This window comes from Macaca fascicularis, chromosome 9, assembly GCF_037993035.2.
Source record: "Macaca fascicularis isolate 582-1 chromosome 9, T2T-MFA8v1.1".
In the NCBI taxonomy this organism is placed as follows: domain Eukaryota; kingdom Metazoa; phylum Chordata; class Mammalia; order Primates; family Cercopithecidae; genus Macaca; species Macaca fascicularis.
Window position 1 is genome coordinate 53,674,581 of NC_088383.1, and position 27,119 is coordinate 53,701,699.

The window sequence follows — 27,119 nt, forward strand, 5'->3', positions numbered from 1 at the left end:
ACAAAGCCAGTAGTCCTTCAGCTGCAGACACCAGCTGACTGTCCTCTAATTCAATTCAACTCTGAAACTCTACCTGGAGGTAGGCTCAGGCCCCACAGGTTGAGGCCCCAGTGCCACAAGGCTGCCCCTACTTCAGATACCAGTTGCAAGCCCTGGGTTGTTTTCCCCGTGCTTCTGACCAAATGACCATAAATTAGGGTTTCTACGACCCCATCCTTGGGTTTCATTAATTTGCTACCACAGCTCACGGAGCTCAGGGAAGCACTTATGTTTACTGGTTTATTAAAAAGAGTATTATGGGCTGGGCGCGGTGGCTCACAGCTGCAATCCCAGCACTTTGGGAGGCTGATGTGGGTGGATCACTTGAGGTCAGGAGTTCGAGACCAGCCTGGCCAACATGGTGAAACCTCGTCTCTACTAAAAATACAAAAATCAACTGGGCTTGGTGGCAGGCACCTGTAATCCCAGCTACTCGGGAGGCTGAGGCAGGAGAATCGCTTGAACCCAGGAGGCGGAGGTTGCAGTGAGCCAAGATCACACCACTGCACTCCAGCCTGGGTGAAAAAAGCGAAACTCTGTCTCAAAAGAAAAAAATAAGGGGGGTATTACGAAGGCTACAGAGGAAGAGATGCACAGGGTGAGGTTTGGGGGAAGGGGACATGTAGCCTCCATGCCCTCTCAGGGCACCATCCTCCAGGAACCTCCACTGTCCTGAAGCCCTCTGAACCAAGCTCTGCTATATTTGTATAGAAGCTTCATTACATAAACATGATTGATTACATCACTGGCCATCAGTAACAGCCTTCAGCACTGTTTTCTTTCTCAGAGGCTGATGGGGTGGGGCCATAAGTTCCCACCCTCTAATCCTGCTTGGTCTTTCTGGTGACTAGCCCCCACCCCGAAGCTACCCAGGGTTGCCAGCCATCAGTCAAGTAAACCAAAGATTTTAGGAGTTGCATGTCAGGAAGCTGGGACAAAGACCAAATATATATTTCACAATAGCGCAATTGGTATTTCCTGGGACATTCCCAGGGACCGTCGGACTACCTGGGCTCATGTTCTAGGGCAAATCAGACCCAAGGCCCCAAGGGTTCAGATCTGTGCCCTCAGTCTCCACACCAGTTCCCAGGAACCAAGTAGTGAACCCCTCCTGTGCTCAGTCACCACAATCAGGCCTGGATGCCTTCTGCCTCCCTCTCCTAGCTCCACCGCTCTCTCCTATTCCCCTTGCCTCTGGGCAGACTGGACTCAGCAGCCAGGGCTCCACTGAAGGTTCTAATACTGGAGTATACATCAGTCCCTACCTATCAGAAACCCTTAGAGTGTGCACACTGAGAGTGTGAACAGCATTGACACTAGAGTCACCCTGTGCTGGGCGCCTTCTGTTGCCTCCTTGCATCTAGCTGATGAGGTGGGTTCAATGGCAAGGCCATTTCCTGAACTAAGGAACAGAGATCACAAAACTATTATTTGTCAGGGCTGGAGTTTAAATCCACTCTGAAGTAGGGCTGTTCCTGGTGAAGAAGAAAGAACTGGCTTGCCACATAAAACACAGCACGCCCAGTTATGTTTGAATTTCACAGAAAAGCGAGGGTTTTTGTTTGTTTGTTTTTGTTTGTTTTTGTTTGTTTTTGTTTTTAAGTATCAATGTGTCCCAAACATTGCATGGGGCATGGGGCATATTTATTAAAAATAACTTTCAGTGTTTGTCTGAAATTCAGGTTTAAGGGAGCATCCTGTATTTTCATTTGCTGAGTCTATGCTCGTCACATTGCCATAGCCCCCCGCCTTGTGGTCTTCTGCCTGGCCCTTCAGAACATGTGGTTGAGGTTGAGAAGGGAGGTTATGGAGTCACTCATTTTTTTCATTGAGAGAATTTCTCGACTTTTATTAACACAGAGATGCTAGAAAGCGGTGCAAGAAAGCAATATAGGAATGATCTTTTCTTGTTCTCTTTTCTGGGATGAGCAGTGTAACACAGCGCCTGCCCCAATCCTGCCCTTCCAGAAATAGTCCTGGCCATGCCTGAAGCAAGGGTAGGCAGGTCTCTTATCCCCAGTATCACCAGCCCTGCTCTTCCTCTGGTCCCAGCAGATGTGTATGATGCCCAGCTACTGATACTTTTTCCATCCCTTTCAGATGGGTGAGCTGTGTGTGGAGAAGGAGGGGAGAAATATCCCAGTAAAGAGGGCCACGTGAGCAATATCCTGGGCTGGTGGGATTCTGCACGCGAGGAAAGAGCTCAAGAGCTGCTGTGGGTTGTGAAGGAGGAGCTGGGTCTGCTGCCTGCACAGATGGTCCCTTCCAATTAGAGAAGCCAGAATTCCAGCTCCACTGGCCCTCCTTGTTTGGAAGAGGAATTTGTACTTCTTTCTTCACCCTACATCCCTGTAGCTGGGTGTCTGTAGTCTTACTGCATGGATGATCTGGACTGGGCTGTACACAGAGGCTGCTGAGAGAGACTTTCAAGGCTGAGTGCAAATGTAGGCTTCACCAGCAGCCTGGCCTAGGGCATGTAAGTGGGAGATGGACTCAGGTGGGGATACCTCTGAGGTATCCATCCATTCGTCTACTCACCTACCCATATATTAATCCATTCATCTATTCACCCACCGAAACATTGAGTCACCCATCCATATATCCATCCAACACCATGTACCCATCCATCCATCCATCCATTCATCCATTCATCCACTCACCTACCCCCACCCATACATTAATCCATTCATCATTCACCCACCGAAACACCCAATCATCCATCTATATATCCATCCAACACCATCTACCCATCCATCCATCCATCCATTCATTCATCCATGCCTTCATTCATCCATGCACCCCTCCATCTATCCAGCCAATTATCCATCTGCTCATCCATCCACTCATCCATCACTCCATCCATCCTACACCATCCATCCAGCCAGCGAGCCATCTCTCCATCCATCTGTCCAGTCAATTATCCATCTACCCTTCCATCTGGCTCTCCCCTTCACCCCCTCCACACCAGTCCTCTCCAACTGCTTTAGTCCTGAGATGTTTTCCATAAGGAACAGAAAGACATACCTCCTGCTTCCTGGACCACAGGAAAAAAGAAGCAAGCACCAAAAGCTCAAAACCTGGAGATCACTCAGCAAACTTTAGCCTTGAAATACATCAAAACCTTCACCTTTCTCTGCTGAAGGAATGGCCCTCTCTTATAGGCAGGGAGGGTTTCTTAGTGAAAGCCCACCCAGGGAGGAGATGAGGAGAGCAGCATCTGAGCACATTTCACCCCACAGTGCCCATCCCATGAGTATCCTCCATAAATTACAAAGAAAGAAAAAAAAATCGGGAAAAAACAAACCTTTATTTCTCTGTTTACTCCTCTGCATTTAATGAGCAGTTGTTAACATGACTGAAACCATCTGATGATTTTTACCAAATGGAAAAATCTCCCTATAGGGGCAATAAAACAAATATTCAGGATAGAGAGAGGCAGTCATAAAAGACATTACCCGGTTGTAAACGGAGGCGGGTGGTGGTGATCTATTACCCCTGCCTCGGCAGCTTTCAACAGAGTTCTGGGATTCCAGGAGAGGCCCTGACCCAAGGCAATATTTACTTCTGCGGCTTCTTCAGCAGGTCAGCATGGGTATAATTCTGTCTACCAGTTGACTAGAGCTGAGGTTTTGAGCAGGAAGTGCAAACCCTGAGCACTTATAACTCAGGAGGAGTGAGGCACCGCTTCCCAGAGTATGCCAAGAAAAGCACATTGTACTGTCCTGGCTGCAGGGGTGAGGCTCCTGCACACCCAGGCCATTATCAGCTTTGTGCCCTGGCCAACAGTGCCTCTGGTTGGTGCATTTGTCAGCCGTATTTTACCCCAGAGCTCTGGGAGGCTCGTCCTTTTTTGGTATACCACCACGTGGAGAGAGCAGAGTTTTAGTAGTGCGGCTGCTTCATGCACCTTGGTAGAGATAATTAGACCCAGAAAAGATCTTGAAGTCTGAACGGAAATTTAAAATCAAAGCTTAAACTTGCAAAGACAGGCATTCCTTCCCCAGGGACCAAACACAAAACTGCCTCTGGAGGTGGCCACAGTTGTGCCAGCCCCTATAACAACCTCAGCGTGCCCAGATGTTAGATAGACCCAAAGGATCACATAGGCAGGCCACACCAGCAGCTCACATGAACTTAGCAGCAGCATTGCAGAGCAAGCATGCTTTTCCCATTTTCAGATCAGAGAGGGAGGTAACTTCCCAACACCACAGGAACCAGCAGTGCAGCTGAGGCTCTGACCAGGGCTCATGCTATGGCCCTGCATGTTCCCTTCATGCTTCCTGGTCTGGCTGTAGAAGTGTTTAGTTTTTGGTTGCTTTGGATGCAGAAGTGCAGACTCCCCCCGATCCTCTTGCCTACTTCAGGGTGCATTCACGGGTATGCAGTAGGGATCTGTTGCATCACAGCTAGGCCCTGCCTGAGAGCTTGGAAGAGTTTAATAAACTTGCAGAACAGCTGACCACAAAGACCAGAATAAGGCTTGGATCCCTTTGGTGTGTGCCCAGAGCCAGTCATGGGGTCTGCACAGCCTCAGAGACCCAGGCTGGCTGAAGGCTGCAGCATGGGATGGGCTGGTCACCCAGGTGTGCCACAGCACTTGCTCCCACTTTTACATGCCAGCCAGCACCTTCCTGGGGGGGGGGGGGCGCACCAGGCATGGCTCTCAGTGCTCCTGAAGAGGGGCTCCTTCAGCCTTACTCTTGACGACCTGAAATGCTCATGGGTTCTTAGAATACCAGTTCTTAGAATGGAATGATTCAAACAGTCTTTGGGTGGTTAGAGGACCTGGAGGAGGGGGTGATGGTCTGCTCTTTTTCTTTTTTTTTTTTGTGGAGGCACCAGAATCTCTGAGGATGACATTTTTCTGTCCTGCAGAAGTGCAGGGAATTACAGCATTTTTAAACTATTCATCTTTACTTCTTCTTCATGGAGCGCTCTAGTTGGCTTATGAAGGAACTGTCCTGTGCATTTTTCTTTCCCATGGAGCTACCAGGTTCCCATCCTCATTTCGCCAGTGAGGACTCTGGAACTACAGACCTGAAGGAGGTTACTCAGGTGGTGGTGGGGCACCAGGGCACCTGGAGGGGTCACACCCTGGGTTCTGTGGTCCCTAAAGGTGGGTGCAGAACTGAGAGGGCTGGGAGCTCTGTCAGGTTTTACAAAGAGTAGCTTGTTGGATGCTTCTGCAGGATCCCTGTTAGATGCGACCTTAGCAAGACACAAGACAAACAATCTCCTCCCAACAGTCACCGCCTCACTCCTACAGGTTCCCTGGGTTTCTGAAGCCAAATTAGTCTTAACACAAGGGGGGTTTCAGGCAGGTGTCTGCACACAGCCAGGCCTGGGGCACTCCTGAGTGTCAAGGAAAACAGGTTTGAAGCCCCCATTCCGTTGCTGCTTTCAGCTTGGCCCCCTGAACAGGTCCTTAAATGGGAGTTTGTTTTCTGTAATCACCATCTCCTGGAATCTGGGCATTCACGGTTTCTGTGGGAACCAGTCTGTCTGCAGGCCCAGGAACCATGGAAGATGAGAAGCAAAGATAAATTGGTCTCTTTACCCAGGGGCCAGCCCCCTGTGAGTGTTGAAGAAGGGAATGGAGCGGGGCTTAGGGAAGGAAGAGGAGAGGACTACGCAGAGGTCCAGAGAGAGAATACATTTTCCAGGAGCAGCCCTGTGGTAGGAGGCAGAGGGTGCATGTGTGTGTCTGTGTCCATCCTCACTGTTGGACAAGCCTCTGCCTCCAAGAGTGCAGCAGGAGCAGCTGAGGGCGGGGCCAGGCCGGGATGTGCTTGCCACCTTTTTCTCCCTCCCTCCCAGGTCATAGAAATGAGGCCCTCCTCTTCCCTTCCCCCTGTCCCCATAGCCCAGGTGTGTGCTGGTGCCTGCCCCAGAGGACATCTGGGGCCAGGAGGTACTTAGGTGGTGAACAGCTGGACTGATTCCGGGAATGACAGAGGACAAAGAAACAAAAAAAAGGAACTTGTTTATTCAGGTGGAAATGCTTCACGTGTGCAAAATTTGACCTCCATCTCCCTAGGTTGCCAGATGGTGGATATATTTAGTTTATATGTAAGAAAGAGGAAGAAACTGGATGGAGAGCCAGTAGTCAGGGCTTACAATGGCCCACTCCCCACTTTGGGCTCAGAGGGACACTGTCCATGCCAAGAGAAGTGGGGTGCCACTGGGTGCCCCTGGGAAGAGCCTTTGCCTCCCAGCCTGGCCTGGCCTCCCAGTGTCCTCTGCAGGACTGAGGGAGCTGCTTGGCAGATGCCAAGTTTAGTTCAGATCCTAACCACGGAGGGGAGAGGTGCACTGGGCGTCTCCACCCCACACCCAGGCCTCTAGGGCAGAACTCATTTGACCTTTATGGTTGTGGATTTGGGGGCTTTCAGAGGCCACATTTCCACCTCCAGCACGTCAGCCTGGGGAGAGAGGGTCAGGGGTGAGCCAGGCCAGTAGGCAGCCACAGCTCAGGGCTGCACTCCTGTCCACTAAGCCCCTGCTTCCCAGGATCAGTTTGTGGAAAGAACCTAAAAAGTCAGGACACTCCTGTCCTGGAACACTCAACAGCTTCTCTTCCCCTCCCCATACTCACTTTTCCTGAGTTTGCTTTTCCCGAGTGACCTGATTGGCACCCCAGTGCCTACATGTTGTTGGAGACAAGGAAAGCGAGTGTCAGGGAGTTTGTCACCAGTGAGTGGGAAAGACGGGATCTGAACTCACGGTCAGCAACAAATCCCAGCTTTCCCGGTCATGCTGCACAAGCCGTCTCAGAGCAGGAGGGAGGAGGCCTCTCACCATGACTGGCTGCTTCTCAGCTGGGCCTGGAGTCTTAGGCTAGAACTAGAATTTGCAAGAGTCCCAGGACAAGAGCTGGGGAGAGGGTGGCAGAGCTGAGAGGGTTACCTCTGGGGCAATTTGAAAGGTTTCATGAAGGAGAGTACCTGAGCTAAATGTTGAAGGAGGCAAAGATTAAAAAGTAGAGATGTGGTGGATAGAGCAAGAGGGTTTGGGGAACAAAGAATGAGGGTGAGGCCACAGGGCTCATGCTGGGAGCAGCAAGGAGAATAGTTTGGTGAGTAGCAGGTGCCTGAGGGGTCATCATCAGACTCCACGGGGAAGGCATGTGGTGACAGGTCACTGAGGCCCTACATGTTAGTCAGACCAAGGAGCGGAGAGTTGCCCTTCAAGCCTCCGTGTCCACTTGTCCTCATCTGCAGGACATTGTAACTACCTTCCTTTTCGCTGGAGCCCCCACTTCCCAGTGCCCTGCTCTGGAGGGTGTCTGTGGAGTGCCTGGGGTGTCTGGCTCATGACTGCTCTTTCATGTCTGGCACGCACTGCCATTTGAGAACATGATAGTGGCCACACTGCTGGAGCCAAAGCCACTGTCAGACCCTGGCTGAGCCCAGGCCCCTCAAGCTGCCTGCTCTCTAGCTGCCGGATCAGGAGCCATGCCCCTTTCTGTGCAGTGTGAAGAGGGCCCCTCCTTCTCACCCATGCCTTGCTCATGCCCTGAAGAGCTTCCATCTGCCTGCAGCTTCCCTTTGGCCATCTCAGGTTCATGAAAAAGGGGCTGGCCAGGAACTAGCATGCCTCCCACAGTCATCCCATCCTCCTAACTGCAGCTTAATGCCACCATACCCTTCTCTCCAGACATCCTTTCTGCCACTCCATATCACCAGTTAAGCCTGGCAGGACATGTCCAGGATGACCTGAAAACCCCCAGGCAGCCAAGGTAGCCCACAGCTAGGATACTGCCGAGTTTGGGGAGCAAGCGGCAGGCCCTAGCAAGCCTTGAGCACAAGACAGCCATGGTCACAGACTATTTATCTGTGTATTTACTTTTTTAACAAGCAGCAAATTTATTTGGGGACGGAGGGAAGTGAGCAGGATGGTCAGGGGTGTCATCAGGTTGAGATGTCGCCTGAGAAAGGCCCCAGTCCACCCCAGGGGAGCTCCAGCCCTGCAGAAGTGGCTCTCATGCACTGCCCTGATGGGGTGTTGGATGTCACCGTCCCGGGAAGAGGCAGGACTGTAGGCAAGGCTGCTTCCTTCAGTGGAGGGCAGCTTCCGATGGGTGGCCAGCAGAAGGGCTGGCTGGTGGCCGTCAGCCAGGAGCTCTCCCAGCACTGGGGGAAGCTCGTCCTTCAGGCCTGGTGGTCCCTGGTGGGGAATCCCAGCATCCACAGTCTACCCCTTGCTCTGCCAAACCCTGGCTTGGGAGGGTTTTGTGTTAGAAGGGGAGCCCAGTCAGGGAAGGCACAGGATGTGGACTTTGAGGAGTCCCTGCACGCAGGAGGCCCCCGTGTGTGGGCAGCCAGCTTGGACAGGCAGGTTGATGAGATCTCTGTGAAGTCTCTGGGAATTCGGTGGAGTTTCATGGGCCAGGTTTAAGATGAAATGTATTTTAAAGAACTTTTTATGATGGAAATAGCAGGAATATAAAAATTCCACTGGCTTGTTGGAACAGAGTGTCTACAAACCTTTTGCGAGGGCTTTTGTATTAGTCAAACAGTTTTACAGTCACAAGTGACTAAAATCCAACAGAATTAACTTAGGCCAAGGTGGAGGAATGGGCCAGGATGGGATGGTACAGGAAGGGAAGGGAAAGAGGGGAAGGGAGGAGAGGGGAGACAAAATTAAATCTGCCTCTCTCCCCCGTCTCTGCCTACTCACATACTTGAAATGGAGGAGAACCCTGCAGCCTGGCCCCAGACTCTGAGGAGGGATTGTGCACTGAGCTCAGCCAGGGGGTCAGTAGAGCTGGGTCATGTGGCCACTGCTGCCTGGTCCTGGTGGAGGGTCCTGGCACTTAGCTTCCCCCACTCTCCTTCTCCCATCCAGCTGCTAGGATGAATGCAGATGAGGCCTGGGGCAGGGAATGGGGAAGGGCAGTAGCTGGGGGTTAGCAAAGTTTGAAGTCTGACCTAGGCTCTCACAGCTGGCCAGGGGCTGCCACAGGGCTCCAGAACAAGCACTGGTCCCCAGTCCTTACTACCAGCTTTTTTCAAAACCTAGTAGGATACTTGGGACATCGGGGCATAGGCAATCATGCCCTTCTTCTGAGTCATCAGCCTGGCAAGGCCCAGCATGGGTAAAGAGGGGTGTCAGGGGTTCACATGGCTACCTTGTAAGTTCCAGAACTCTAGGTCCACGGGAGCCCCTCAGTCCTGAGCCCACAGCAGGCAGCTGCAGACACAGGTGGCACAGGTGACATCAGTCACCTAGTCCGAGCACCACGGGCTTGCAGGCAGATGTGCTACGAAGCCCATGGTTGACCATTCTGTTTCTCAGCACTGTCTTTTTATTTATTTATTTATTTATTTATTTATTTTTCTTTTTTGAGACGGAGTCTCACTCTGTCCCCCAGGCTGGAGTACAGTGGCGCGATCTCGGCTCACTGCAAGCTCTGCCTCCTGGGTTCACACCATTCTCCTGCCTCAGCCTCCCAAGTAGCTGGGACTACAGGCGCCTGCCACCACGCCCGGCTAATTTTTTATATTTTTAGTAGAGACGGGGTTTCACCATGTTAGCCAGGATGATCTCGATCTCCTGACCTCGTGATCTGCCCACCTCGGCCTCCCAAAGTGTCTCAGCACTGTCTTTAAAGGTCAGCGCAATACTTTCAGCACGCAAACACTACGCAAGAAAGAAGCTGGCATTGAACTTAGGCTTCCGGAGCATCTCTTATGGTCTGCACCCTCCTGGGAAACAGGCATATGTTATCTATGGTAATTGACACAAAGATACTACGAAACAGGTGATTTTATAACCATTTGTTAAATTAAGAAAGAAATCGGCTTAAGCAACATCAGTAACTCACCCAGTTCACCCAGTGAGTGGCCGGGATGAATCTGGGCTGTCTGGTTGGAGCCTGTGAGAGCTACACCACCTGCCTCTGTCAGGTGGCAGCTCCTCCTGCTGTGTTCTGGGGAAAGTGCTGGGGAAAGTCAATTAACAGCACTAGACCTGGCCTGCAAGCCAGCATCCTCACTTGCAAATAGGGCTGAGTGGAGTCTTTTGATGCAAAGATTAAGTATATGTGAAGGTGCCTTGTAAACTGTGAAGTGGCATGCACGTGGCACACAGAGGTGTCAGGATACTGGACCCTCTCAGCTGATCACTACACAGGACTATGAAGATGACAAGGGTAAGCCCCGCTTGCTTTACATTTATTTTAAAAGCCCCTCTAGCATGAGAGAATAAGGTGAACCGACGGCTCCTCATCCCACTCTCTGAATGCGGCTCATTTTTCATCTGCAGGCAGGCAGTTTTGCAAACAAGGTTCTGAACCTGAAGCTCAGAGGGTAAGCGAGACCTCATGCCCCCTGGGGCCTCTGCTTGCTCCATGTTGGTGCCCCAACGTCCAGGGATGCAAAGTACAGAGGACCTTTAGAGGCCACACCTTGAAGTGCTCATTCAATGGACCGAGGGATGAAAGTGAGGAGAGAGTTAGGGGAGCTGCGCGAAGTAAGTGCGGGCTGAAAATGGGATGTGACCCAGGACATCCAGGATGGTCAGATTTGGCCAGGAGAACTGTGAAAACGAGGAAGCTGATCCCCAAACCCCACGCCCTTTTGAAAAATCAACCCTGGTGGGCGCAGTGGCAGAAGGACCTGAGTTTGTTACAAAGACCTCAGCAATCCTCTCACTCTCCTGACCTGTAAACACCAAGAGCCGAAGACAATGCAAGTGTCAGACGCTTCTCCACCCCCAATGAGGCCTGGGAAGCCCAAGTTGATTGGCTTTCTTTCCAGGAAGGCAGAGCCCAGACACACTTCAAGGTGGATATTTCTGTTTGTTTCCTCCTCAAGGAAAGCACAGCTGAAGAGCTCACATATTCCACACCCCCTTTTCAAGGCTCATTAATAAGGAGCCCAGGGCAAAATCATAAACATGGCAAACTCCACAACCCACCAAGGCCGGCAGAGCAGTGAGAGCTGCATTAATGGGGAATTTCAGTGAAATGCCGCCCAGCTCCTAAATTCATACCAGATGAGTTCCAGAAGATTAAAGTTATTACAATAAAGCCCTAGGGAATCAATCACGCTCTGCTTTGTAACCTTCTTGGTTTTCCGCATCATTCACACAGACCACTTTCTACAGGGCACTGAGGTTTTCCGTAGCTGGGCTGGACCCACAGGCCCCAAGAAAGCACTTCAGGTTAGAAAACCCAGCGAGAGGACAGGCTTGGTTCAGGCCAGTGGCTGGGGTCTGGCAAGTGGCTTGTTTAGTGACCAGTAACAATGGGGTGTGAGAGTCTGGGGTGAGGGGTGGGCTCCCTAATCCCAGGGCTGCCTGAGGCATGCCCCTGGGGGTGGTCACTGTTGGAATCTTGATAAAAAGCAGCCTGAAAGCTGGAAAGTGGCTTGGTAAAGAGTGGAACCGGCACAGTTCTCTTTGATACTGTTTTGATGTTTTCATTTTTTATCCTTTTTTTTTTCTCAAAGCGCCTCCCAGCCATTGAGGATCAATCTCAAGTCCTGTGTGCTCAACCAGGCTCCTGGTGAGCCAGTGATCCTGTGCCGTTCTCCCCCTGAGACCCCAGTGGCCACTCGCACTGTCCCTGAACTCCTGTCCCCAAGTGTGAACATGGTTCTCATTCTGCATTGCACTCCTGGGAGCAGACATCAACTCTCTCTGCCTCCACTTTCTATGAGAGTTACAGATGACAGAGGTGCAGAATAATCCACTAAAGAGTCTGCAACCTCTAAGGCCCAGACCTGCCCTGGGGTCTCTGCCCCGGCCTTCTGCTATGTCCCTCCAAACTCCAAGCTCTACAAAAGTCCCAAGTTTGTCCACATTTTGGTGTTCAAGCCCCAAAACCCTCTGCCCCATCCTGAATGCTCCTTCCTGCTTCGCGATATTGAGTGGGACGACCATCCATTCCCTTCAGAGAAGTCCCACGCTTAGCTTCAGAAATGTAGCTTGGTCCAGGGACCAAGCAAGATATTCACGAAGCTGACCGACACAGGTGCATTTCACACTTCTTACTTGTTTATTCTTATTTATGATAATATTTAACTTAGGATCAATTCTCAGCGTTTGTGAGAGCTATCTGGAGTTTCTTTTTCTGTGCAACTTATTTTTTGGCTTTGATGGCAGAATTCTATTAGCTTTCCAAAGAATTATCTACAGACTCTCCCCTCCCCCAACATTCTTGCTCTCGGTCAGTTTAAACAGAATTCAGCATTTGAAAAACCCTATCCAGAAAACACCGGAGCCAGTGCCTTTGAGGGCTGTAGTTCTTTTACAACTGTTTGATTTGCCATTTAGGCATTGCTATCTCTTCTTGAGTCCATTTTGATCATTTGCATGTTCCTAGAAAATGGCATTTTATTCAGGTTTTCAGAGTTATTAATGTGTTTAAGTAATTCTGTTTTCTTCTTTTTCGGACTCTGGTCATTTGTGCTTTCTCATGCTCTGTTTCTTTGCCCCCTGCCTCCTTTCCTCCTTCCCTTTCTCTCTCCTTGCTTTCTTTTTCTTTTACTAGTTTTTGTTTTCCTTGACTGGGCTAATTAATATTTTGTTGTATTCCATTCTGTTTCATTCTGTTCCATTCTCTTCCCTCACCAAAAACATACCTTTCACATCATGGTCAATTGTACGAGGCTTTTCTGTTGTTACCATGATTCTATTTTTAACATTCTTTTTAGAGACCTTAATCAAAAGAATTATCATGTAAAATTAGTTCATTTGTTTTTATTGGTTAATATTTTTCCTGAAAATATTAATGGCTATATATTTTTCTATGAGCACAGCTTTAATAGTATTCCAAATATTCTGAAAAGGAATATTGATTTTAAGGAAATTCCATGAGGGACTTTTAGTTTTTCTTTCACTAAAGTATTGTTTAGGGAAGAGCTTTTAAAATTTCAGAATTGTTCACTGTTATTATTGCCATGAGTAAACTTTTATTATGTATTCTTACTTTTCCTTTATTGATGATAAGAAGGTGGTTTTTGTTGTTTTTCTTTCTTCTTTTGAGTTTGAGGTTTTCTTTGTGAACAATAGAAAAGGATACACATTTTCTGTTCACAAGGCATGGGGACATATGTAAAATGTCATACATGTTTATATGAATATATATGTGTGTGTTATATATATGATCAATCTATTAATGGACTCATTTGGATTCTCTATGTTTCACTCTTCCTTAATTTCTTGACATACAGGATTGAGTGAGAGAGCTACAAAGCACAAAGTCTTCCAGTGATTTTGTGCTTTGTCAAATTTATCCTTTTATTTATTCCAGGTTTTGTGACATTTATTAATGCTATAATGCTATGTAGTAAATAAAGGTTCTTGACAGCTATATCTTTAAATCAGTTGAGCAATAAACATTACAAAATATTTTATATTTTATGTTGAACACTTATATCAAATACAATATTTTTTATATTGAACACAGTTTCAATATTTTTTGGTCATGAATGTACCGGTGTATAATATTGACACCCAGCTTTCTATTTGTTTACATTTAATTGGAATATTTTTGCTCTTCATTCTGCTTTCAGTCTTTCTAAGTTCCTTTATTTTAATTTCATATTTTGTAGAATACAAGTAACCTGGAATTAGGTTATTTTGTTTTGGTCCTGACTGATGACCCTTCTCCTTTGGGTTAGGCTTATACACTCATATTTATTGCATAAAATATACACTGTAAGACGTAGCTTTGGCGTTTCCACTTGAAAGCTTCCTTGGTTTTTAACTTTTTTCTATCTTTTGAACTAGAATCTGTGTTCTGCCTCCTAAAAAACATCACCAGTAATTTAGAAGCAAGAATGTCAGTTTTTAAACCAAAATGTTGATTATATTTGCTTATACAATGTTGCATAACATTTGGCACCTTGGTGAAAAGTCAGATTGGAAAATTGCCCATGGTTCTGAACTTCCTGTGATTTGACTTCAGTGTATTTTTTCCAATAGAGTCGACTGTTGCCTATTACAATGAAGTTAGATGTCTCCTGACCTCAGCCCATCTGTCAAGTTAAAAACCCTGTTGGATAAAAAGTTTCTGCTTCAGTCTTGCTGCCCATGTCCGTGGGAGAAGCTACAACAGGGGATTTACTCTCCTGGCCCAAATCAGGTCCAGCTTCTGGATCTCCCTGCTCCATGCTGCGGGATACTGGACATTCAGGGTGCCTTTCTGTCAGCCCCACAACACAGCCCCACTGGGGTGGCTGACTTTGTGCTGACCTTGTGTCTCTGAGCTCAGTTTCAAGTGGGGTGTATCTGAGGGTTAGTCTTCAGAGACCTTGGAATGAGGTAAGGCTTTCCTAGTTTCATGTAGGTGATTATTTTTCCTTTTGTCTATACTGAGTTATTTTGGTTCATTTGAGAAGTAACTGGGCAGGAGGCTTGTTGACATTTACTTGAAATGCCATCCTTTGTCACCTCTAAATCAATTTGTTCTCTTCTCCAGGATGGGATCTCTTTGAAACAAGAGTAGTTTCATTTTCAAGGTGGGGGCTCTAGCACCTAGCCCAGTGTGTGGCAGGCAGGGAGTGCTCAGGGCATGTTTGTGGGGACTTTTCTTAACAGTGTGCTGGGCTAAATGAGGGAGTGGAAGCCTCCACTCTGCAGCGAAGACAAGACAATTACCATCAGCCTCTGAATTCCCATCAACATTGCCACCAGCTGGGCCATAGGTGCTTGTGCAGCCACATGGAATACCTCCTTTGTTAGAAGTACCCAGTTTGGACACTGTGACCCTTTGGCTAGCTTTCATTTTCATTGTATCTCTTCACGAATTTTTAGATTAAAAAAGATTTATTTAATAAAAATAAAAATGTATTTCTTTAAAGCAAGCATTTAAAACATATAGTGTGTATTTACTGATGTTGATTTTATTATTAAAAAAGACCAGAAATTCCTTGGAAAACATAATTAATGGCCAATGTTGAGGATGGAAAGTTTAACTTTCACTGAAGAAGAACCATTTTCAAGTTCATATAGACAGTAAATTAGCCTCTGGAGCAATGACTCAAGAGCCCCAGCCATCTGGAGAAGTGGTTTCCATGAGAAAATTTACAGTTGCTTGGTTGTATTTTAGTGCTTTCAGTTTGGTTTCTCTTGAGAAATTTCCTTCTTTTGGTGAAGTTATTTAAATTTGGACATGGCTTACATGGCCACCAGAATTCCAAATTCTCATTATAAGGGAGTCAATGCCTTGGCCATATGTTCATGATTCCTCCTGTTGATAAAGTCTCCTGATGAGCAAATATTCATTTTTTTTCCTAAAGGAAATTGCTATTCCAAATTTGATAAGAGTACTTCGAGTTTCTATTTCAATAATTCTGACAACTCTGATGGAGGAATCACTTTATTTTCTCCCTCCCTCTTTTTCTTCATTGTCATGAGTGATCAATGAATGAATGAGTTTAAAGAAGTGAATGTTGCATCAGTAAGAAGATAATTATGTACATGTCTGTTTCTCCACTTGGTAATTTTTTATTGTTTAGAAGCAGAAGATGGATTAAAAAGATAAAAGCCATCAGTGTAATAGACAATATAAGGCATATTGTAGCTTGTCATTAATAAATATCCCACATCATGTAGGTTTTGCTTTGGTCAACAAACTTTTACCAAATATGCCTAGTGTTTTTGATGAAACTGTTTGACCACTATTGACTTGGAGGATTAGTGATAAAACTGAAAGATCGAGGAAATTATTTGGAGAATTAATTCTATGAGTGGACTTTTCTAGTAACAAAAGGAAGAACTGATTTTTGCACAAGCTATGGACAAATTAGGTAGTTGTGGACACTGATTCCACACAATACACTGGAATTTAACCCAGTGGTTCTGCCCACTCCTTGCAGTGCTCTTCCTTACCTTGCCTGCTTAGATTAAGTTGAAATAAATCTTTGCCTAGTCTGTTTCATCTGTTCTATTGACTTGTTACAGACACACACAAACAGACACATACATATGTGTGTGTATGTGTGTATATATATGTATATATATTTAATGATTCCCCTAGGGTTTGAAATATACATTTTCAAATAATCTGAGTTTACCTTCAAATACTATTAAATCACTTCACGTCTAGTGCAAACAGCTTTCTTCCCAATTGTTGCTCCTATCTTTTGTGCCACTGTTGTCAATTATTTTACTTCTACATAAGTTATGAATATACAATCTATTGTTACCACTACTGTTTCAAATTTTTGGCTATCTTTTAGAGCAATTTAAAATAAGAAAAAAAGAGAATTTTACCTTCATTTTTTCAATTTCCAACAGTCTTCATTTCTTTGTGTAGATACAGTTCTCTAACCAATACCATATTCCTTCTTCCTGAATAAGTCCCTTTAAAGATTTTTGTGGAGGGAGTCAGCTAGGATGAATTATGTCTGTTTTCATTTGCCTGTGAAAGTCTTTTTTTTTTTTTTTTTTTTTTTTTTTTTTGAGGATATTTTCACTGGCTATAGAATTCTGGGCTAAGGGTTTTTTTCTTTCAACATTTTAAATGTATCACGCCATTGTTATTGTTTCTGACAAGAAAGTCTCTTGTAATTCTTACCCTTGTTTCTCCTTAGGTAATGTGTCATTTTTCTCTGCCTTCAAAATTTTTCTCTTGGCTTTTGGTTTTCAGAGATTTGAATATATGTCAAAGTGTATTTTGTTTGTTTCTTTTATGTTGTTTCCATATTTATCCTACTTTTGTCTTGTGAGTTTCCTGGATTTGTGGTCTGGTGTCTGTCATTAATTTTGGAAAATTTTTAGATGATATTTCTTCAACTTTTTCTTCTACTCCACTGTCTTTCTCTTCTCCTAGGATTTTAACTACATGTGTCTTAGAATATTTGATATTATCCACAGCTCTTGGATGTACTTTTTAAATTATTATTATTACACTTTAAGTTCTGGGTTACAGGTGCAGAACGTGCAATTTTGTTACATAGGTATACATGTGCCATGGTGGTTTCCTGCACCCATCAACCCGTCACCTATATTAGGTATGTCTCCTAATGTTATCCCTCCCCTATCGTCCCACCCCCTAACAGGCTCCAGTGTGTGATGTTCCCCTCCCTGTGTCCATGTGTTCTCATTGTTCAACTCCCACTTATGAGTGAGAACATGCGGTGTTTGGTTTTCTGATCTTGTGATAGTTTGCTGAGAATGATGGTTTCCAGCTTCATCCATGTCCCTGTAAAGGACATAAACTCATCCTTTCTTATGGCTGCATACTATTCCATGGTATATACGTGCCACATTTTCTTGATCCAGTCCATCATTGATGGACATTTGGGTAGTTTCCAAGTCTTTGCTATTGTGAATAGTGCCACAATAAACATACATACTACGTGTGTCTTTATCAGAGAATGATTTATAATCCTTTGTGTATATGCCCAGTAATGGGATTGCTGGGTCAAATGGTATTCCTAGTTCTAGATCCTTGAGGAATCGCCACACTGTCTTCCACAACGGTTGAACTAGTTTACACTCCCACCAACAGTGTAAAAGCGTTCCTATTTTTCCACAACCTCTCTAGCATCTGTTGTTTCCTGACTTCTTAATGATTACCATTCTAACTGGCATGAGATGGTATCTCATTGTGGTTTTGATTTGCATTTCTCTAATGATCAGTGATGATGAGCATTTCTTCATATGTATGTTGGCTACATAAATGTCTTCTTTTGAGAAGGTGTCTGTTCGTATCCTTTACTCATTTTTTTGATGGGGTGGTTTGCTTTTTTCTTATAAGTTCTTTGTAGATTCTGGATATTAGCCTTTTGTCAGATGGATAGATTGCAACAATTTTCCCCCATTCTGTAGGTTGCCTGTTCACTCTGATGATAGTTTCTTTTGTTGTGCAGACATTCTTTAGTTGAATTAGATCCCATTTGTCAATTTTGGCTTTTGTTGCCATTGCTTTTGGTATTTGAGACATGAAGTCTTTGCCCATGCCTATGTCCTGAATGGTATTGCGGAGGTTTTCTTCTAGGATTTTTATGATTTTAGGTCTTATGTTTAAGGCTTTTATCCATCTTGAGTTAATTTTTGTATAAGGTGTAAGAAAGGGGTCCAGTTTCAGTTTTTTGCACATGGCTAGCCAGTTTTCCCAACGCCATTTATTGAATAGGGAATCTTTTCCCCATTGCTTGTGTGTGTCAGGTTTGTAAAAGATCAGATGGTGGTAGATGTGTGGTGTTATTTCTGAGGCCTCCATTCTGTTCCATTGGTCTACATATCTGTTTTGGTACCAGTACCATGCTGTTTTCATTACTGTAGACTTGCAGTATAGATTGAAGCCAGGTAGGGTGATGCCTCCAGCTTTGTTCTTCTTGCCCAGGATTGTCTTGGCTCTGCGGACTGTTTTTTGGTTCTATATGAAGTTTAAAGTACTTTTTTCCAATTCTGTGAAGAAAGTCAGTAGTATCTTGATGGGGATAGCATTGAATCTATGAATTACTTTGGACAGTAAGGCCATTTTCACAATATTGATTCTGCCTATCCATGAGCATGGAATGCTTTTCCATTTGTTTGTGTCCTCTCTTATTTCCTTGAGCAGTGGTTTGTAGTTCTCCTTGAAGAGGTCCTTCACATCTTTTGTAAGTTGTATTCCTAGGTATTTTATTCTTCTTATAGCAATTGTGAATGGGAGCTCACTCATGGTTTGGCTCTCTGTTTGTCTGTTATTTGTGTATAGCAATGCTTGTGATTTTTGCACGTTAATTTTGTATCCTGAGACTTTGCTGAAGTTGCTTATCAGCTTAAGGAGATTTGGGGCTGAAATATGGCATTTTGTAAATATACAATCATGTCATCTGCAAACAGAGACAACTTGACTTCCTCTCTTCCTATTTGAGTACCCTTTATTGCTTTCTCTTGCCTGATTGCCCTGGTCAGAACTTCCAATACTATATTGAATAGAAGTGGTGGGAGAGGGCATCCTTGTCTTATGCTGGTTTTCAAAAAGAGTGTTTCCAATTTGTGCCCATTCAGTATGATATTGGCTGTGGGTTTTTCGTAAATAACTCTTATTATTTTGAGATACATTCCATCAATACCTAGTTTGTTGTGAGTTTTTAGCATGAAAGGTTGTTTAATTTTGTCAAAGGCCTTTTCTGCATCTATTGAGATAATCATGTGGTTTTTGTGTTTATGTGATGGATTACATTTATTGATTTGTGTATGTTGAACCAGACTTGCATCCCAGGGATGAAGCCAACTTGATCATGATGGATAAGTTTTTGATGTGCTGCTGGATTCAGTTTGCCAGTATTTAATTGAGGATCAGGGACATTGGCCTAAAATTGTCTTTTTCTGTTATGTCTTTGCCAGGTTTTGGTATCAGGATGATGCTGGCCTCATAAAACGAGTTAGGGAGGATTCTTTCTTTTTCTATTGATTGGAATAGTTTCAGAAGGAATGGTACCAGCTCCTCTTTGTTTGTCTGGTAGAATTTGGCTGTGAATCCATCTGGTCCTGGACTTTTTTTGGTTTGTAGGTACTAATTATTGCCTCAATTTCGGAGGCTGTTACTGGTCTATTCAGAGATTCAACTTCTTCCTGGTTTAGTTTTGGGAGGGTGTATGTGTCCAGGAATTTATCCATTTCTTCTAGATTTTCTAGTTTACTTGCGTAGAGGTGTTTATAGTATTCTCTGATGGTAGTTTGTATTTCTGCGGGATCAGCAGTGATATCCCCTTTATCATTTTTTATTGCATCAATTTGATTCCTCTCTCTTTTCTTCTTTATTAGTCTTGCAAGTGGTCTATCAATTTTGTTGATCTTTTCAAAAAACCAGCTCCTGGATTCACTGATTTTTTTGAAGGGTTTTCTTGTGTCTCTATCTCCTTCGGTTCTGCTCTGATCTTAGTTATTTCTTGTCTTCTGCTAGCTTTTGAATTTGTTTGCTCTTGCTTCTCTAGTTGTTTTAATTGTGATGTTAGGGCGTCAATTTTAGATCTTTCCTGCTTTCTCTTGTGGGCATTTAGTGCTATAAATTTCCCTCTACACACTGCTTTAATTGTGTCCCAGAGATTCTGGTACATTGTGTCTTTGTTCTCATTGGTTTCAAAGAACAACTTTATTTCTACCTTCATTTTGTTATTTACCCAGTAGTCATTCAGGAGCGAGTTATTCAGTTTCCATGTAGTTGTGCAGTTTTGATTTTCTTAATCCTGAGTTCTAATTTGATTGCACTGTGGTATGAGAGACAGTTTGTTGTGATTTCTGTTCTTTTACATTTGCTGAGGAGTGTTTTACTTCCAACTGTGTGGTGAATTTTGGAATAAGTGTGATGTGGTGTTGAGAAGAATGCATATTCTGTTGATTTGGGGTGTAGAGTTCTGTAAATGTCAATTAGGTCTACTTGGTCCAGAGCTGAGTTCAAGTCCTGGATATCCTTGTTAAGTTTCTGTCTCTTTGATCTGTCTAATATTGACAGTGGGGTGTTAAAATCTCCCATTATTATTGTGTGGGGGTCTAAGTCTCTTTTTAGGTCTCTAAGGACTTGCTTTATGAATCTGGGTGCTCCTGTATTGGGTGCATATATGTTTAAGATAGTTAGCTCTTCTTGTTGCATTGATCCCTTTACCATGATGTAATAGCCTTTTTTGTCTCTTTTGATCTCTGTTGTTTTAAAGTCTGTTTTATCAGAGACCAGGATTGCAACCCCTGCTTTTTGTTTTGCTTTATATTTGCTTGGTAGATCTTCCTCCATCCCTTTATTTTGAGTCTATGTGTGTCTTTACACGTGAGATGGGTCTCCTGAATACAGCACACTGATGGGTCTTGACTCTTTATCCAATTTGCCAGTCTGCTTCTTTTAATTGGAACATTTAGCCCATTTACATTTAAGGTTAATATTGTTATGTGTGAACTTGATCCTGTCATTATGATGTTAGCTGGTTATTTTGCTCGTTAGTTGATGCAGTTGCTTCCTAGCCTCGATGGTCTTTACATTTTGGCATGTTTTTTCAGTGGCTGGTACTGGTTGTTCCTTTCCATGTTTAGGACTTCCTTCAGGAGCTCTTGCAGGGTAGGCCTGGTGGTGACAAAATCTCTCAATATTTGCTTCTCTGTAAAGGATTTTATTTCTCCTTCACTTATGAAACTTCGTTTGGCTGGATATGAAATTCTAGGTTGAAAATTCTTTTCTTTAAGATTGTTGAATATTGGCCCCCACTCTCTTCTTGCTTGTAGAGTTTCTGCCTAGAGATCTGCTGTTAGTCTGATGGGCTTCCTTTTGTGGGTAATCTGACCCTTTTGTCTGGGTACCCTTGACATTTTTTCCTTCATTTCAACTTTGGTGAATCTGACAATTATGTGTCTTGGAGTTGCTCTTCCTGAGGAGTATCTTTGTGGCGTTCTCTGTATTTCCTGAATTTGGATGTTGGCCTGCCTTGCTAGGTTGGGGAAGTTTTCCAGTATAATATCCTGCAGAGTGTTTTCCAACTTGGTTCCATTCTCCCCATCACTTTCAGGTACACCAATCAGACATAGATTTGGTCTTTTCACATAATCCCATATTTCTTGGAGGCTTTGTTCATTTCTTTTTACTCTTTTTTCTCTAAACTTCTCTTCTCACTTCATTTCATTCATTTGATCTTCAATCACTGATAAGCTTTCTTCCAGTTGATTGAGTCGGAGATGTTTGATTGTCTGAAGTCTTCTTCTCTCAACTTGTCAAAGTCATTCTCTGTCCAGCTTTGTTCCGTTGCTGGCGAGGAGCTGTGTTCCTTTGGATGGGGAGAGGTGCTCTGATTTTTAGAATTTCCAGCTTTTATGTACTGCTTTTTCCCCATCTTTGTGGTTTTATCTACCTTTGGTCTTTGATGATGTTGACGTACAGATGGGGTTTTGGTGTGGATGTCCTTTCTGTTTGTTATTTTTCCTTCTAACAGTCAGGACTCTCAGCTACAGGTCTTTTAGAGTTTGCTCAAGGTCCACTCCAGACCCTGTTTGCCTGGGTATCAGCAGTGGAGGCTGCAGAAGAGTGAATATTGCTAAACAGCAAATGTCGCTGTCTGATCGTTCCTCTGGAAGCTTCGGCTCAGAGGTGTACCCGGCTGTATGAGGTGTGAGGTGTCAGTCTGCCCCTAGTGGGGTATGTCTCCCAGTTAGGCTACTCGGGGTCAGGGACCCACGTGAGCAGACAGTCTGTCCATTCGCAGATCTCAAACTCCGTGCTGGGAAAACCACTACTCTCTTCAAAGCTGTCAGACAGGGACATTTACATCTGCAGAGGTTTCTGCTGCCTTTTGTTTGGCTATGCCCTGTCCCCAGGGGTGAAGCCTACAGAGGCAGGCAGGCCTCCTTGAGCTGTGGTGGGCTCCACCCAGTTCGAGCTTCCCGGCTGCTTTGTTTACCTACTGAAGCCTCAGCAATGGTGGGTGCCCCTTTCCCAGCCTTGCTGCCGCCCTGCGGTTAGATCTGACTGCTGTGCTACAATGAGGGAGGCTCTGTGGGCGTGGAACCCTCTGAGCCAGGCCCGGGATATAATCTCCTGGTGTGCCATTTGCTAAGACCCTTGGTAAAGCACAGTATTAGGGTGGGAGTGACCCAGTTTTCCAGGTGTTGTGTGTCACAGTTTCCCTTGGCTGGGAAAGGGAATTCCTTTCCCCTTTGTGCTTCCCGGGTGAGACAATGCCTTGCCCTGCTTTGGCTCTTACTTGTTGGGCTGCATCCACTGTCCTGCACCCACTGTCCGATACACCCCAGTGAGATGAACCTGGTACCTCAGTTGGAAATGCAGAATTCACCCATTTTCTGTGTCACTCACGTTGGCAGCTGGAGGCTTGAGCTGTTCCTATTCAGCCATCTTGGCATGGATCTCTTAGCTGATTTCTATTGCTGTATTTTCAGATTCACTGATTCTTTTCTCAGCTGTGTCATATCCACTGAAGAGCATGTTGAGACATTCTTCATCTATGTTGCTGTACTTTTTGTCTTTTCTGTTTCTATTTGATTGTAGGATTTCTGCCTCTCTTCAGAAATTGCCCATCTGCATCTGCATGTTGAACCTTTCACATGAGAACCTCTAAGGTATTGATCACAGTCATTTCCCATCTCCTGTCTGACAGTTCCAACCTTGGTGCCATGTCAGATTCTGGTTAGGATGCCTGCCTTGTCTCCTGGACTGAGCTGTGAGTTCTTCTTGTGTTTCACATGCCTCCTGTTTTTGTTATTGTAGCATTGTTGGAAGTTGAACATCTTATGGGGGTGGTGGGTATGGAAGTAATTTTTTTTTACACTGAACATGAGCGTGCCTTTCCTTCAGCATGGAGGGTTGTGTTAATGCTGTCACCACTTTGGCTGAATTTGAAATTTGTTGTGCTCTGGTTATCCTCAGAGCCAGAGAGTTCCAATACCTCTGGTTATACCTTGTGTTTAGGGTGTGAACTACTTTTCCAGAGGGTTTTCCCCACTTCCTGTATTCTGCCTGGCTTAGGAGTCTGGCTGGGTGGTTTTGGGTCTTCTCTTTGTGTTGCTGCCTGTGAAGAATCTGTTGTTGCAGTTTTCCCAGCTAGGCGCCACTGCCACATGTGCCTTATGTCTGTTTGCATGGTATTGGGGGAAGGGAGAAGGGTACCTCAGACGTTCTGAGTAGGCCTGGACTCAGGCAGGCTCAGTGCAGCTGATGCTTTCCTAAGTGCCCTGTACCTGTCCCAGCTCTAATGAGGGGTCTCACATGTTTCCCTGCCTTCCCTAGGCATGCACATTTCCTTTAATATTCCCTTGCCCCAGCTGCAGTGGGTTTCCACCCATGCCCCCAGGAAGCAGGGTGCATTGCTCTTCCTCTGAAGATTAAGGCTGCTGTTCCCTTCTCTAAGCAGGATGGGGAGGGAGCTGTTTCAACATTCTCAGTGATCTTCCCTGGAAGTGGATTTTGGGCTTCATGGAGGAAAACCTTGCAAGAGGTACTAATGCCCCCCAATCTCCATCCCCTTCAGGTGTCCTCCTTCTCATGCTAGTCATGCAAAAGGTGTAAGATTCAAAATAGAGTCACTTGTGTCAAATCCTGGCCTAAACTGTGGGTGCAGTGAAGAGGATGAGGGGAGATAGCCTGAGGTGAGGTTGGAGAAAGGGCCAGAAGCTGGGTCTTGCAAGGCCATGGGGGCCAAAGGAAGGAACTGGTGTCATGCTAAGGGAGCCAGTGGAGGCACTGGAATTTGGCACTTCCTTGCTCTTATTTACTTTTAAAGGAGGCTTGTCTGAAAGTTTGGGAGAGGGTGAGTAGGCAACAGGGTTTATAAGGTCCCTACTCAACCCCAAATCCCATGACCCTGTCCCATGTCTATATCTAGTGCAGGATAATGAGTTTCTGCTTCCATCTCTCTCAAAATACTACTTATCCTTTACAACAGAGCTGGGGAAGGTCATGAAGGGAGGACTCTCACCCATAATTTAACTGATAACAGTAGCTATCACAAAAAGTTATTCCAAACCACAGCTTACTACGTGAGTCACAGAAGGACAGAGAGCTGCAGATACAAAACTCCTGCCTGACACACTGTCTTATAAGCCCGACCCCAAACTGCAAGGGCTTAAACCGAACTCCAAGAGCACAAATCCTATCTAACAACCACTGACAACAATCAGAACTCTCTGGCTCTTGTAAAAAGCCAATAAGCTTTCTTCTTTTTGGCATCCACAAGAAACCATTTTGTTTTTCCTTCCAACTTTTAGGTTCAAGGGATTCACGTGCAGGCTTGTTACATGGGTAAATTGCGTGATGCTGGGGTTTGGTGTACAAATTATTTCATTACCGAGGTAGTGAGAATAGTACCTGACTGGTAGTTTTAGATCCTCATTCTTTTCCCATCTTCCACCATCCAGTAGGCCCCAGTGTGTACTGTTCTCTTCCTTATGTCCACGTGTACTCAATATTTAACTCCTACATGAGAACATGTTGTGTTTGATTTTCTTTTCCTGAATTAATTCTCTCAGGATATTGGTCTTTAGTTGCATCTATGTTGCTGCAATAAACATGATCTCATTCTTTTTTTTAAGGCTATGTAGTATTTCATGGTGTATATGTACCACATTTTCTTTATCCAGTTCACCACTGATGGACACCTAAGTTGATTCCATGTCTTTGTTATTGTGAGTAGTGCTGTGACGAACATATGCATGTGTGTCTTTATGGTACAATAACTTATGCACCATTTAAATATCACAAGTAGGTCTTAGGAGTCATCCGGCATCTTGTTTCTGTAGCTGGACAACTCTTAGGTCTTATTCATCAGCATGCTGAACAGTTCCTTTTTCAGAGACATAGATACCATCCAAAAATGTCCTGATATGCTTGTATTTCACTGTTGTGGCTTGCTGAATCAAAGCCGCTGAATTTGAAACAAGCTCAATGTCATTTCCTTCAAGGATTAATTCATCTTTCTGAGTTTGACATACTGAACAAGCAACACCTGGTCTCATCCGAACCCCGTGGATGTATTTTTCACCCAAGAAATTTCGGATTTCAACAAAAGACCCATTCTCCTGGATAACGACATTGATGGGGAAGTGAGCATACACAGACCTCATCTTGTAATGGAAGCCCAGTGTAACACCCTTGATCATATTCTGTACATGACTACAAATAGTCCTAACCATAGCCAGTTCCTTTCTGTTACTTCACCATTTGTCAATCTAGAGCCTCTTTTTTTTTTTTTCCTTTCCAAGAAGACTGAGTTCTATATTGATGTGATTGAAGTCCCTCTGCAGGGTTCCTCTGGGGCCCTTCACAATAACTGTTCGTCACTTCAGAGTAATTACATTTTCTGGAATGTCGACAGTCTGATTGCTGAGAATGGTCTTCATTCTTGCAGTACACACGCCAACTAAAGAGGCAGTTCTGTTTTAAGTTCTTAGAGAAATCTCCAAACTGATTTCCACAGTGACTGAACTAATCTACATTCCCACCAGCAGTGTGTAAGCATTCCCTTTTCTCTGTAACCTTGCCAGCATTTGTTATTTTTTGGCTCTTTAATAACAACCTTTCTGACTGGCATGAGATGGTATTTTATTGTGGTTTTGACTTGCATTTCTCTAATGATTAGTGATGTTGAGCATTTTTTTCATATGCTTATTGGCCACGTGTATATCTAATCTTCTTTTGAAAAGTGCCTGTTCATGTCTTTTGCCCACTGTTTAATGAGGTTGTTTTTTGCTTGTTGATTTGTTTAAGTTCCTTTTAGATTTTGGCTATTAGACCTTTGTCAGATGCTTAGTTTGCAAATATTTTCTCCCATTCTGTAGGCTGTCTGTTTACTCTGTTGATAGTTTAGTTTGCTGTGCAGATTCTCTTTAGTTTAATTAGGTTCCACTTGTCAATTTTTGTTTTTGTTGCAATTGCTTTTGGGGTCTTCATGAAATCTTTGCCAGGGTCTATGTCCAGAATGGTATTTCCTAGGTTTTCTTCCAGGGTTTTTATAGTCTTAGATTTCACGTTTAATTTTTTAAGCCATCTTGAACTTTTTTTTTCAAAACAACTTGTATAATCACCTCTTTCCCTAGTAACACCCTAACATTTTCCTTTTTTCTTCAGACATACCAGAGGCCACCCTGGTCTGTGTGTATGTCCTGAATTGCAATCCCACTTCTTGTTTATTATTCCCAAATAAAACCTTTCAACTTAGAGATTTATCTCTTTATATTTTTTATGTTGACAATTAATTCATTTAAAAATTTTAGCCGAATCTTCTTACCAGTTTATATGGCACCTGGTGGTGTCTGCCTAGGTAAACTAACACTCAAATCCTGTTTCTTTTGGCATGACGCTGTGTCTGCCTGGATTTTGGGTTAGTTGGTTGACCTGTGACCTCAGTACTCTGACGGGTTCAAGAAAAGTCATGATTGTGCAATTTGTCTGGCTTTTTTTTCTGGTTGTAAGAGGGATACATTGTTCTAACCCTCTACATTTTCTGAGCTGACACAGGAAGCCCTTTCCTCAGGTCTAAACACATAGAAAGCAAGATCTTCTCAGATATTTGTGCCAGAACTACTGCTTCCCTCTTTCTCCTGGAGAGAAGACATATGTAAACGGGTTTGCAAGGCTCTGCTCTTGTTTTAAAAAACACATCTGCACATGTCCATGCTTGCCAGAAACCTCAAATTATTCAGCC

At 44.6% G+C, this 27,119-nt stretch overlaps 1 long non-coding RNA gene and 1 pseudogene across 2 annotated transcripts in view; one reads left to right on the forward strand and one right to left on the reverse strand.

Annotated features, from left to right (window-relative positions):
- LOC141407669 (uncharacterized) overlaps positions 1–14,862 on the forward strand; it is a 20,554-nt gene extending 5,692 nt beyond the window's left edge. The window contains exon 2 of one of the 2 annotated variants that reach the window (XR_012417648.1): positions 13,972–14,862. This is a non-coding gene — a long non-coding RNA (uncharacterized lncRNA). Of the gene's footprint in view, positions 1–2,139; positions 3,343–13,971 lie in introns of those variants that run through there. The other variant, XR_012417647.1, reaches the window with a different exon arrangement.
- Positions 14,863–25,233: 10,371 nt separating this feature from the next.
- On the reverse strand, positions 25,234–25,829 carry LOC102125444 (large ribosomal subunit protein uL6 pseudogene; annotated as a pseudogene).
- Positions 25,830–27,119: the final 1,290 nt, after the last annotated feature.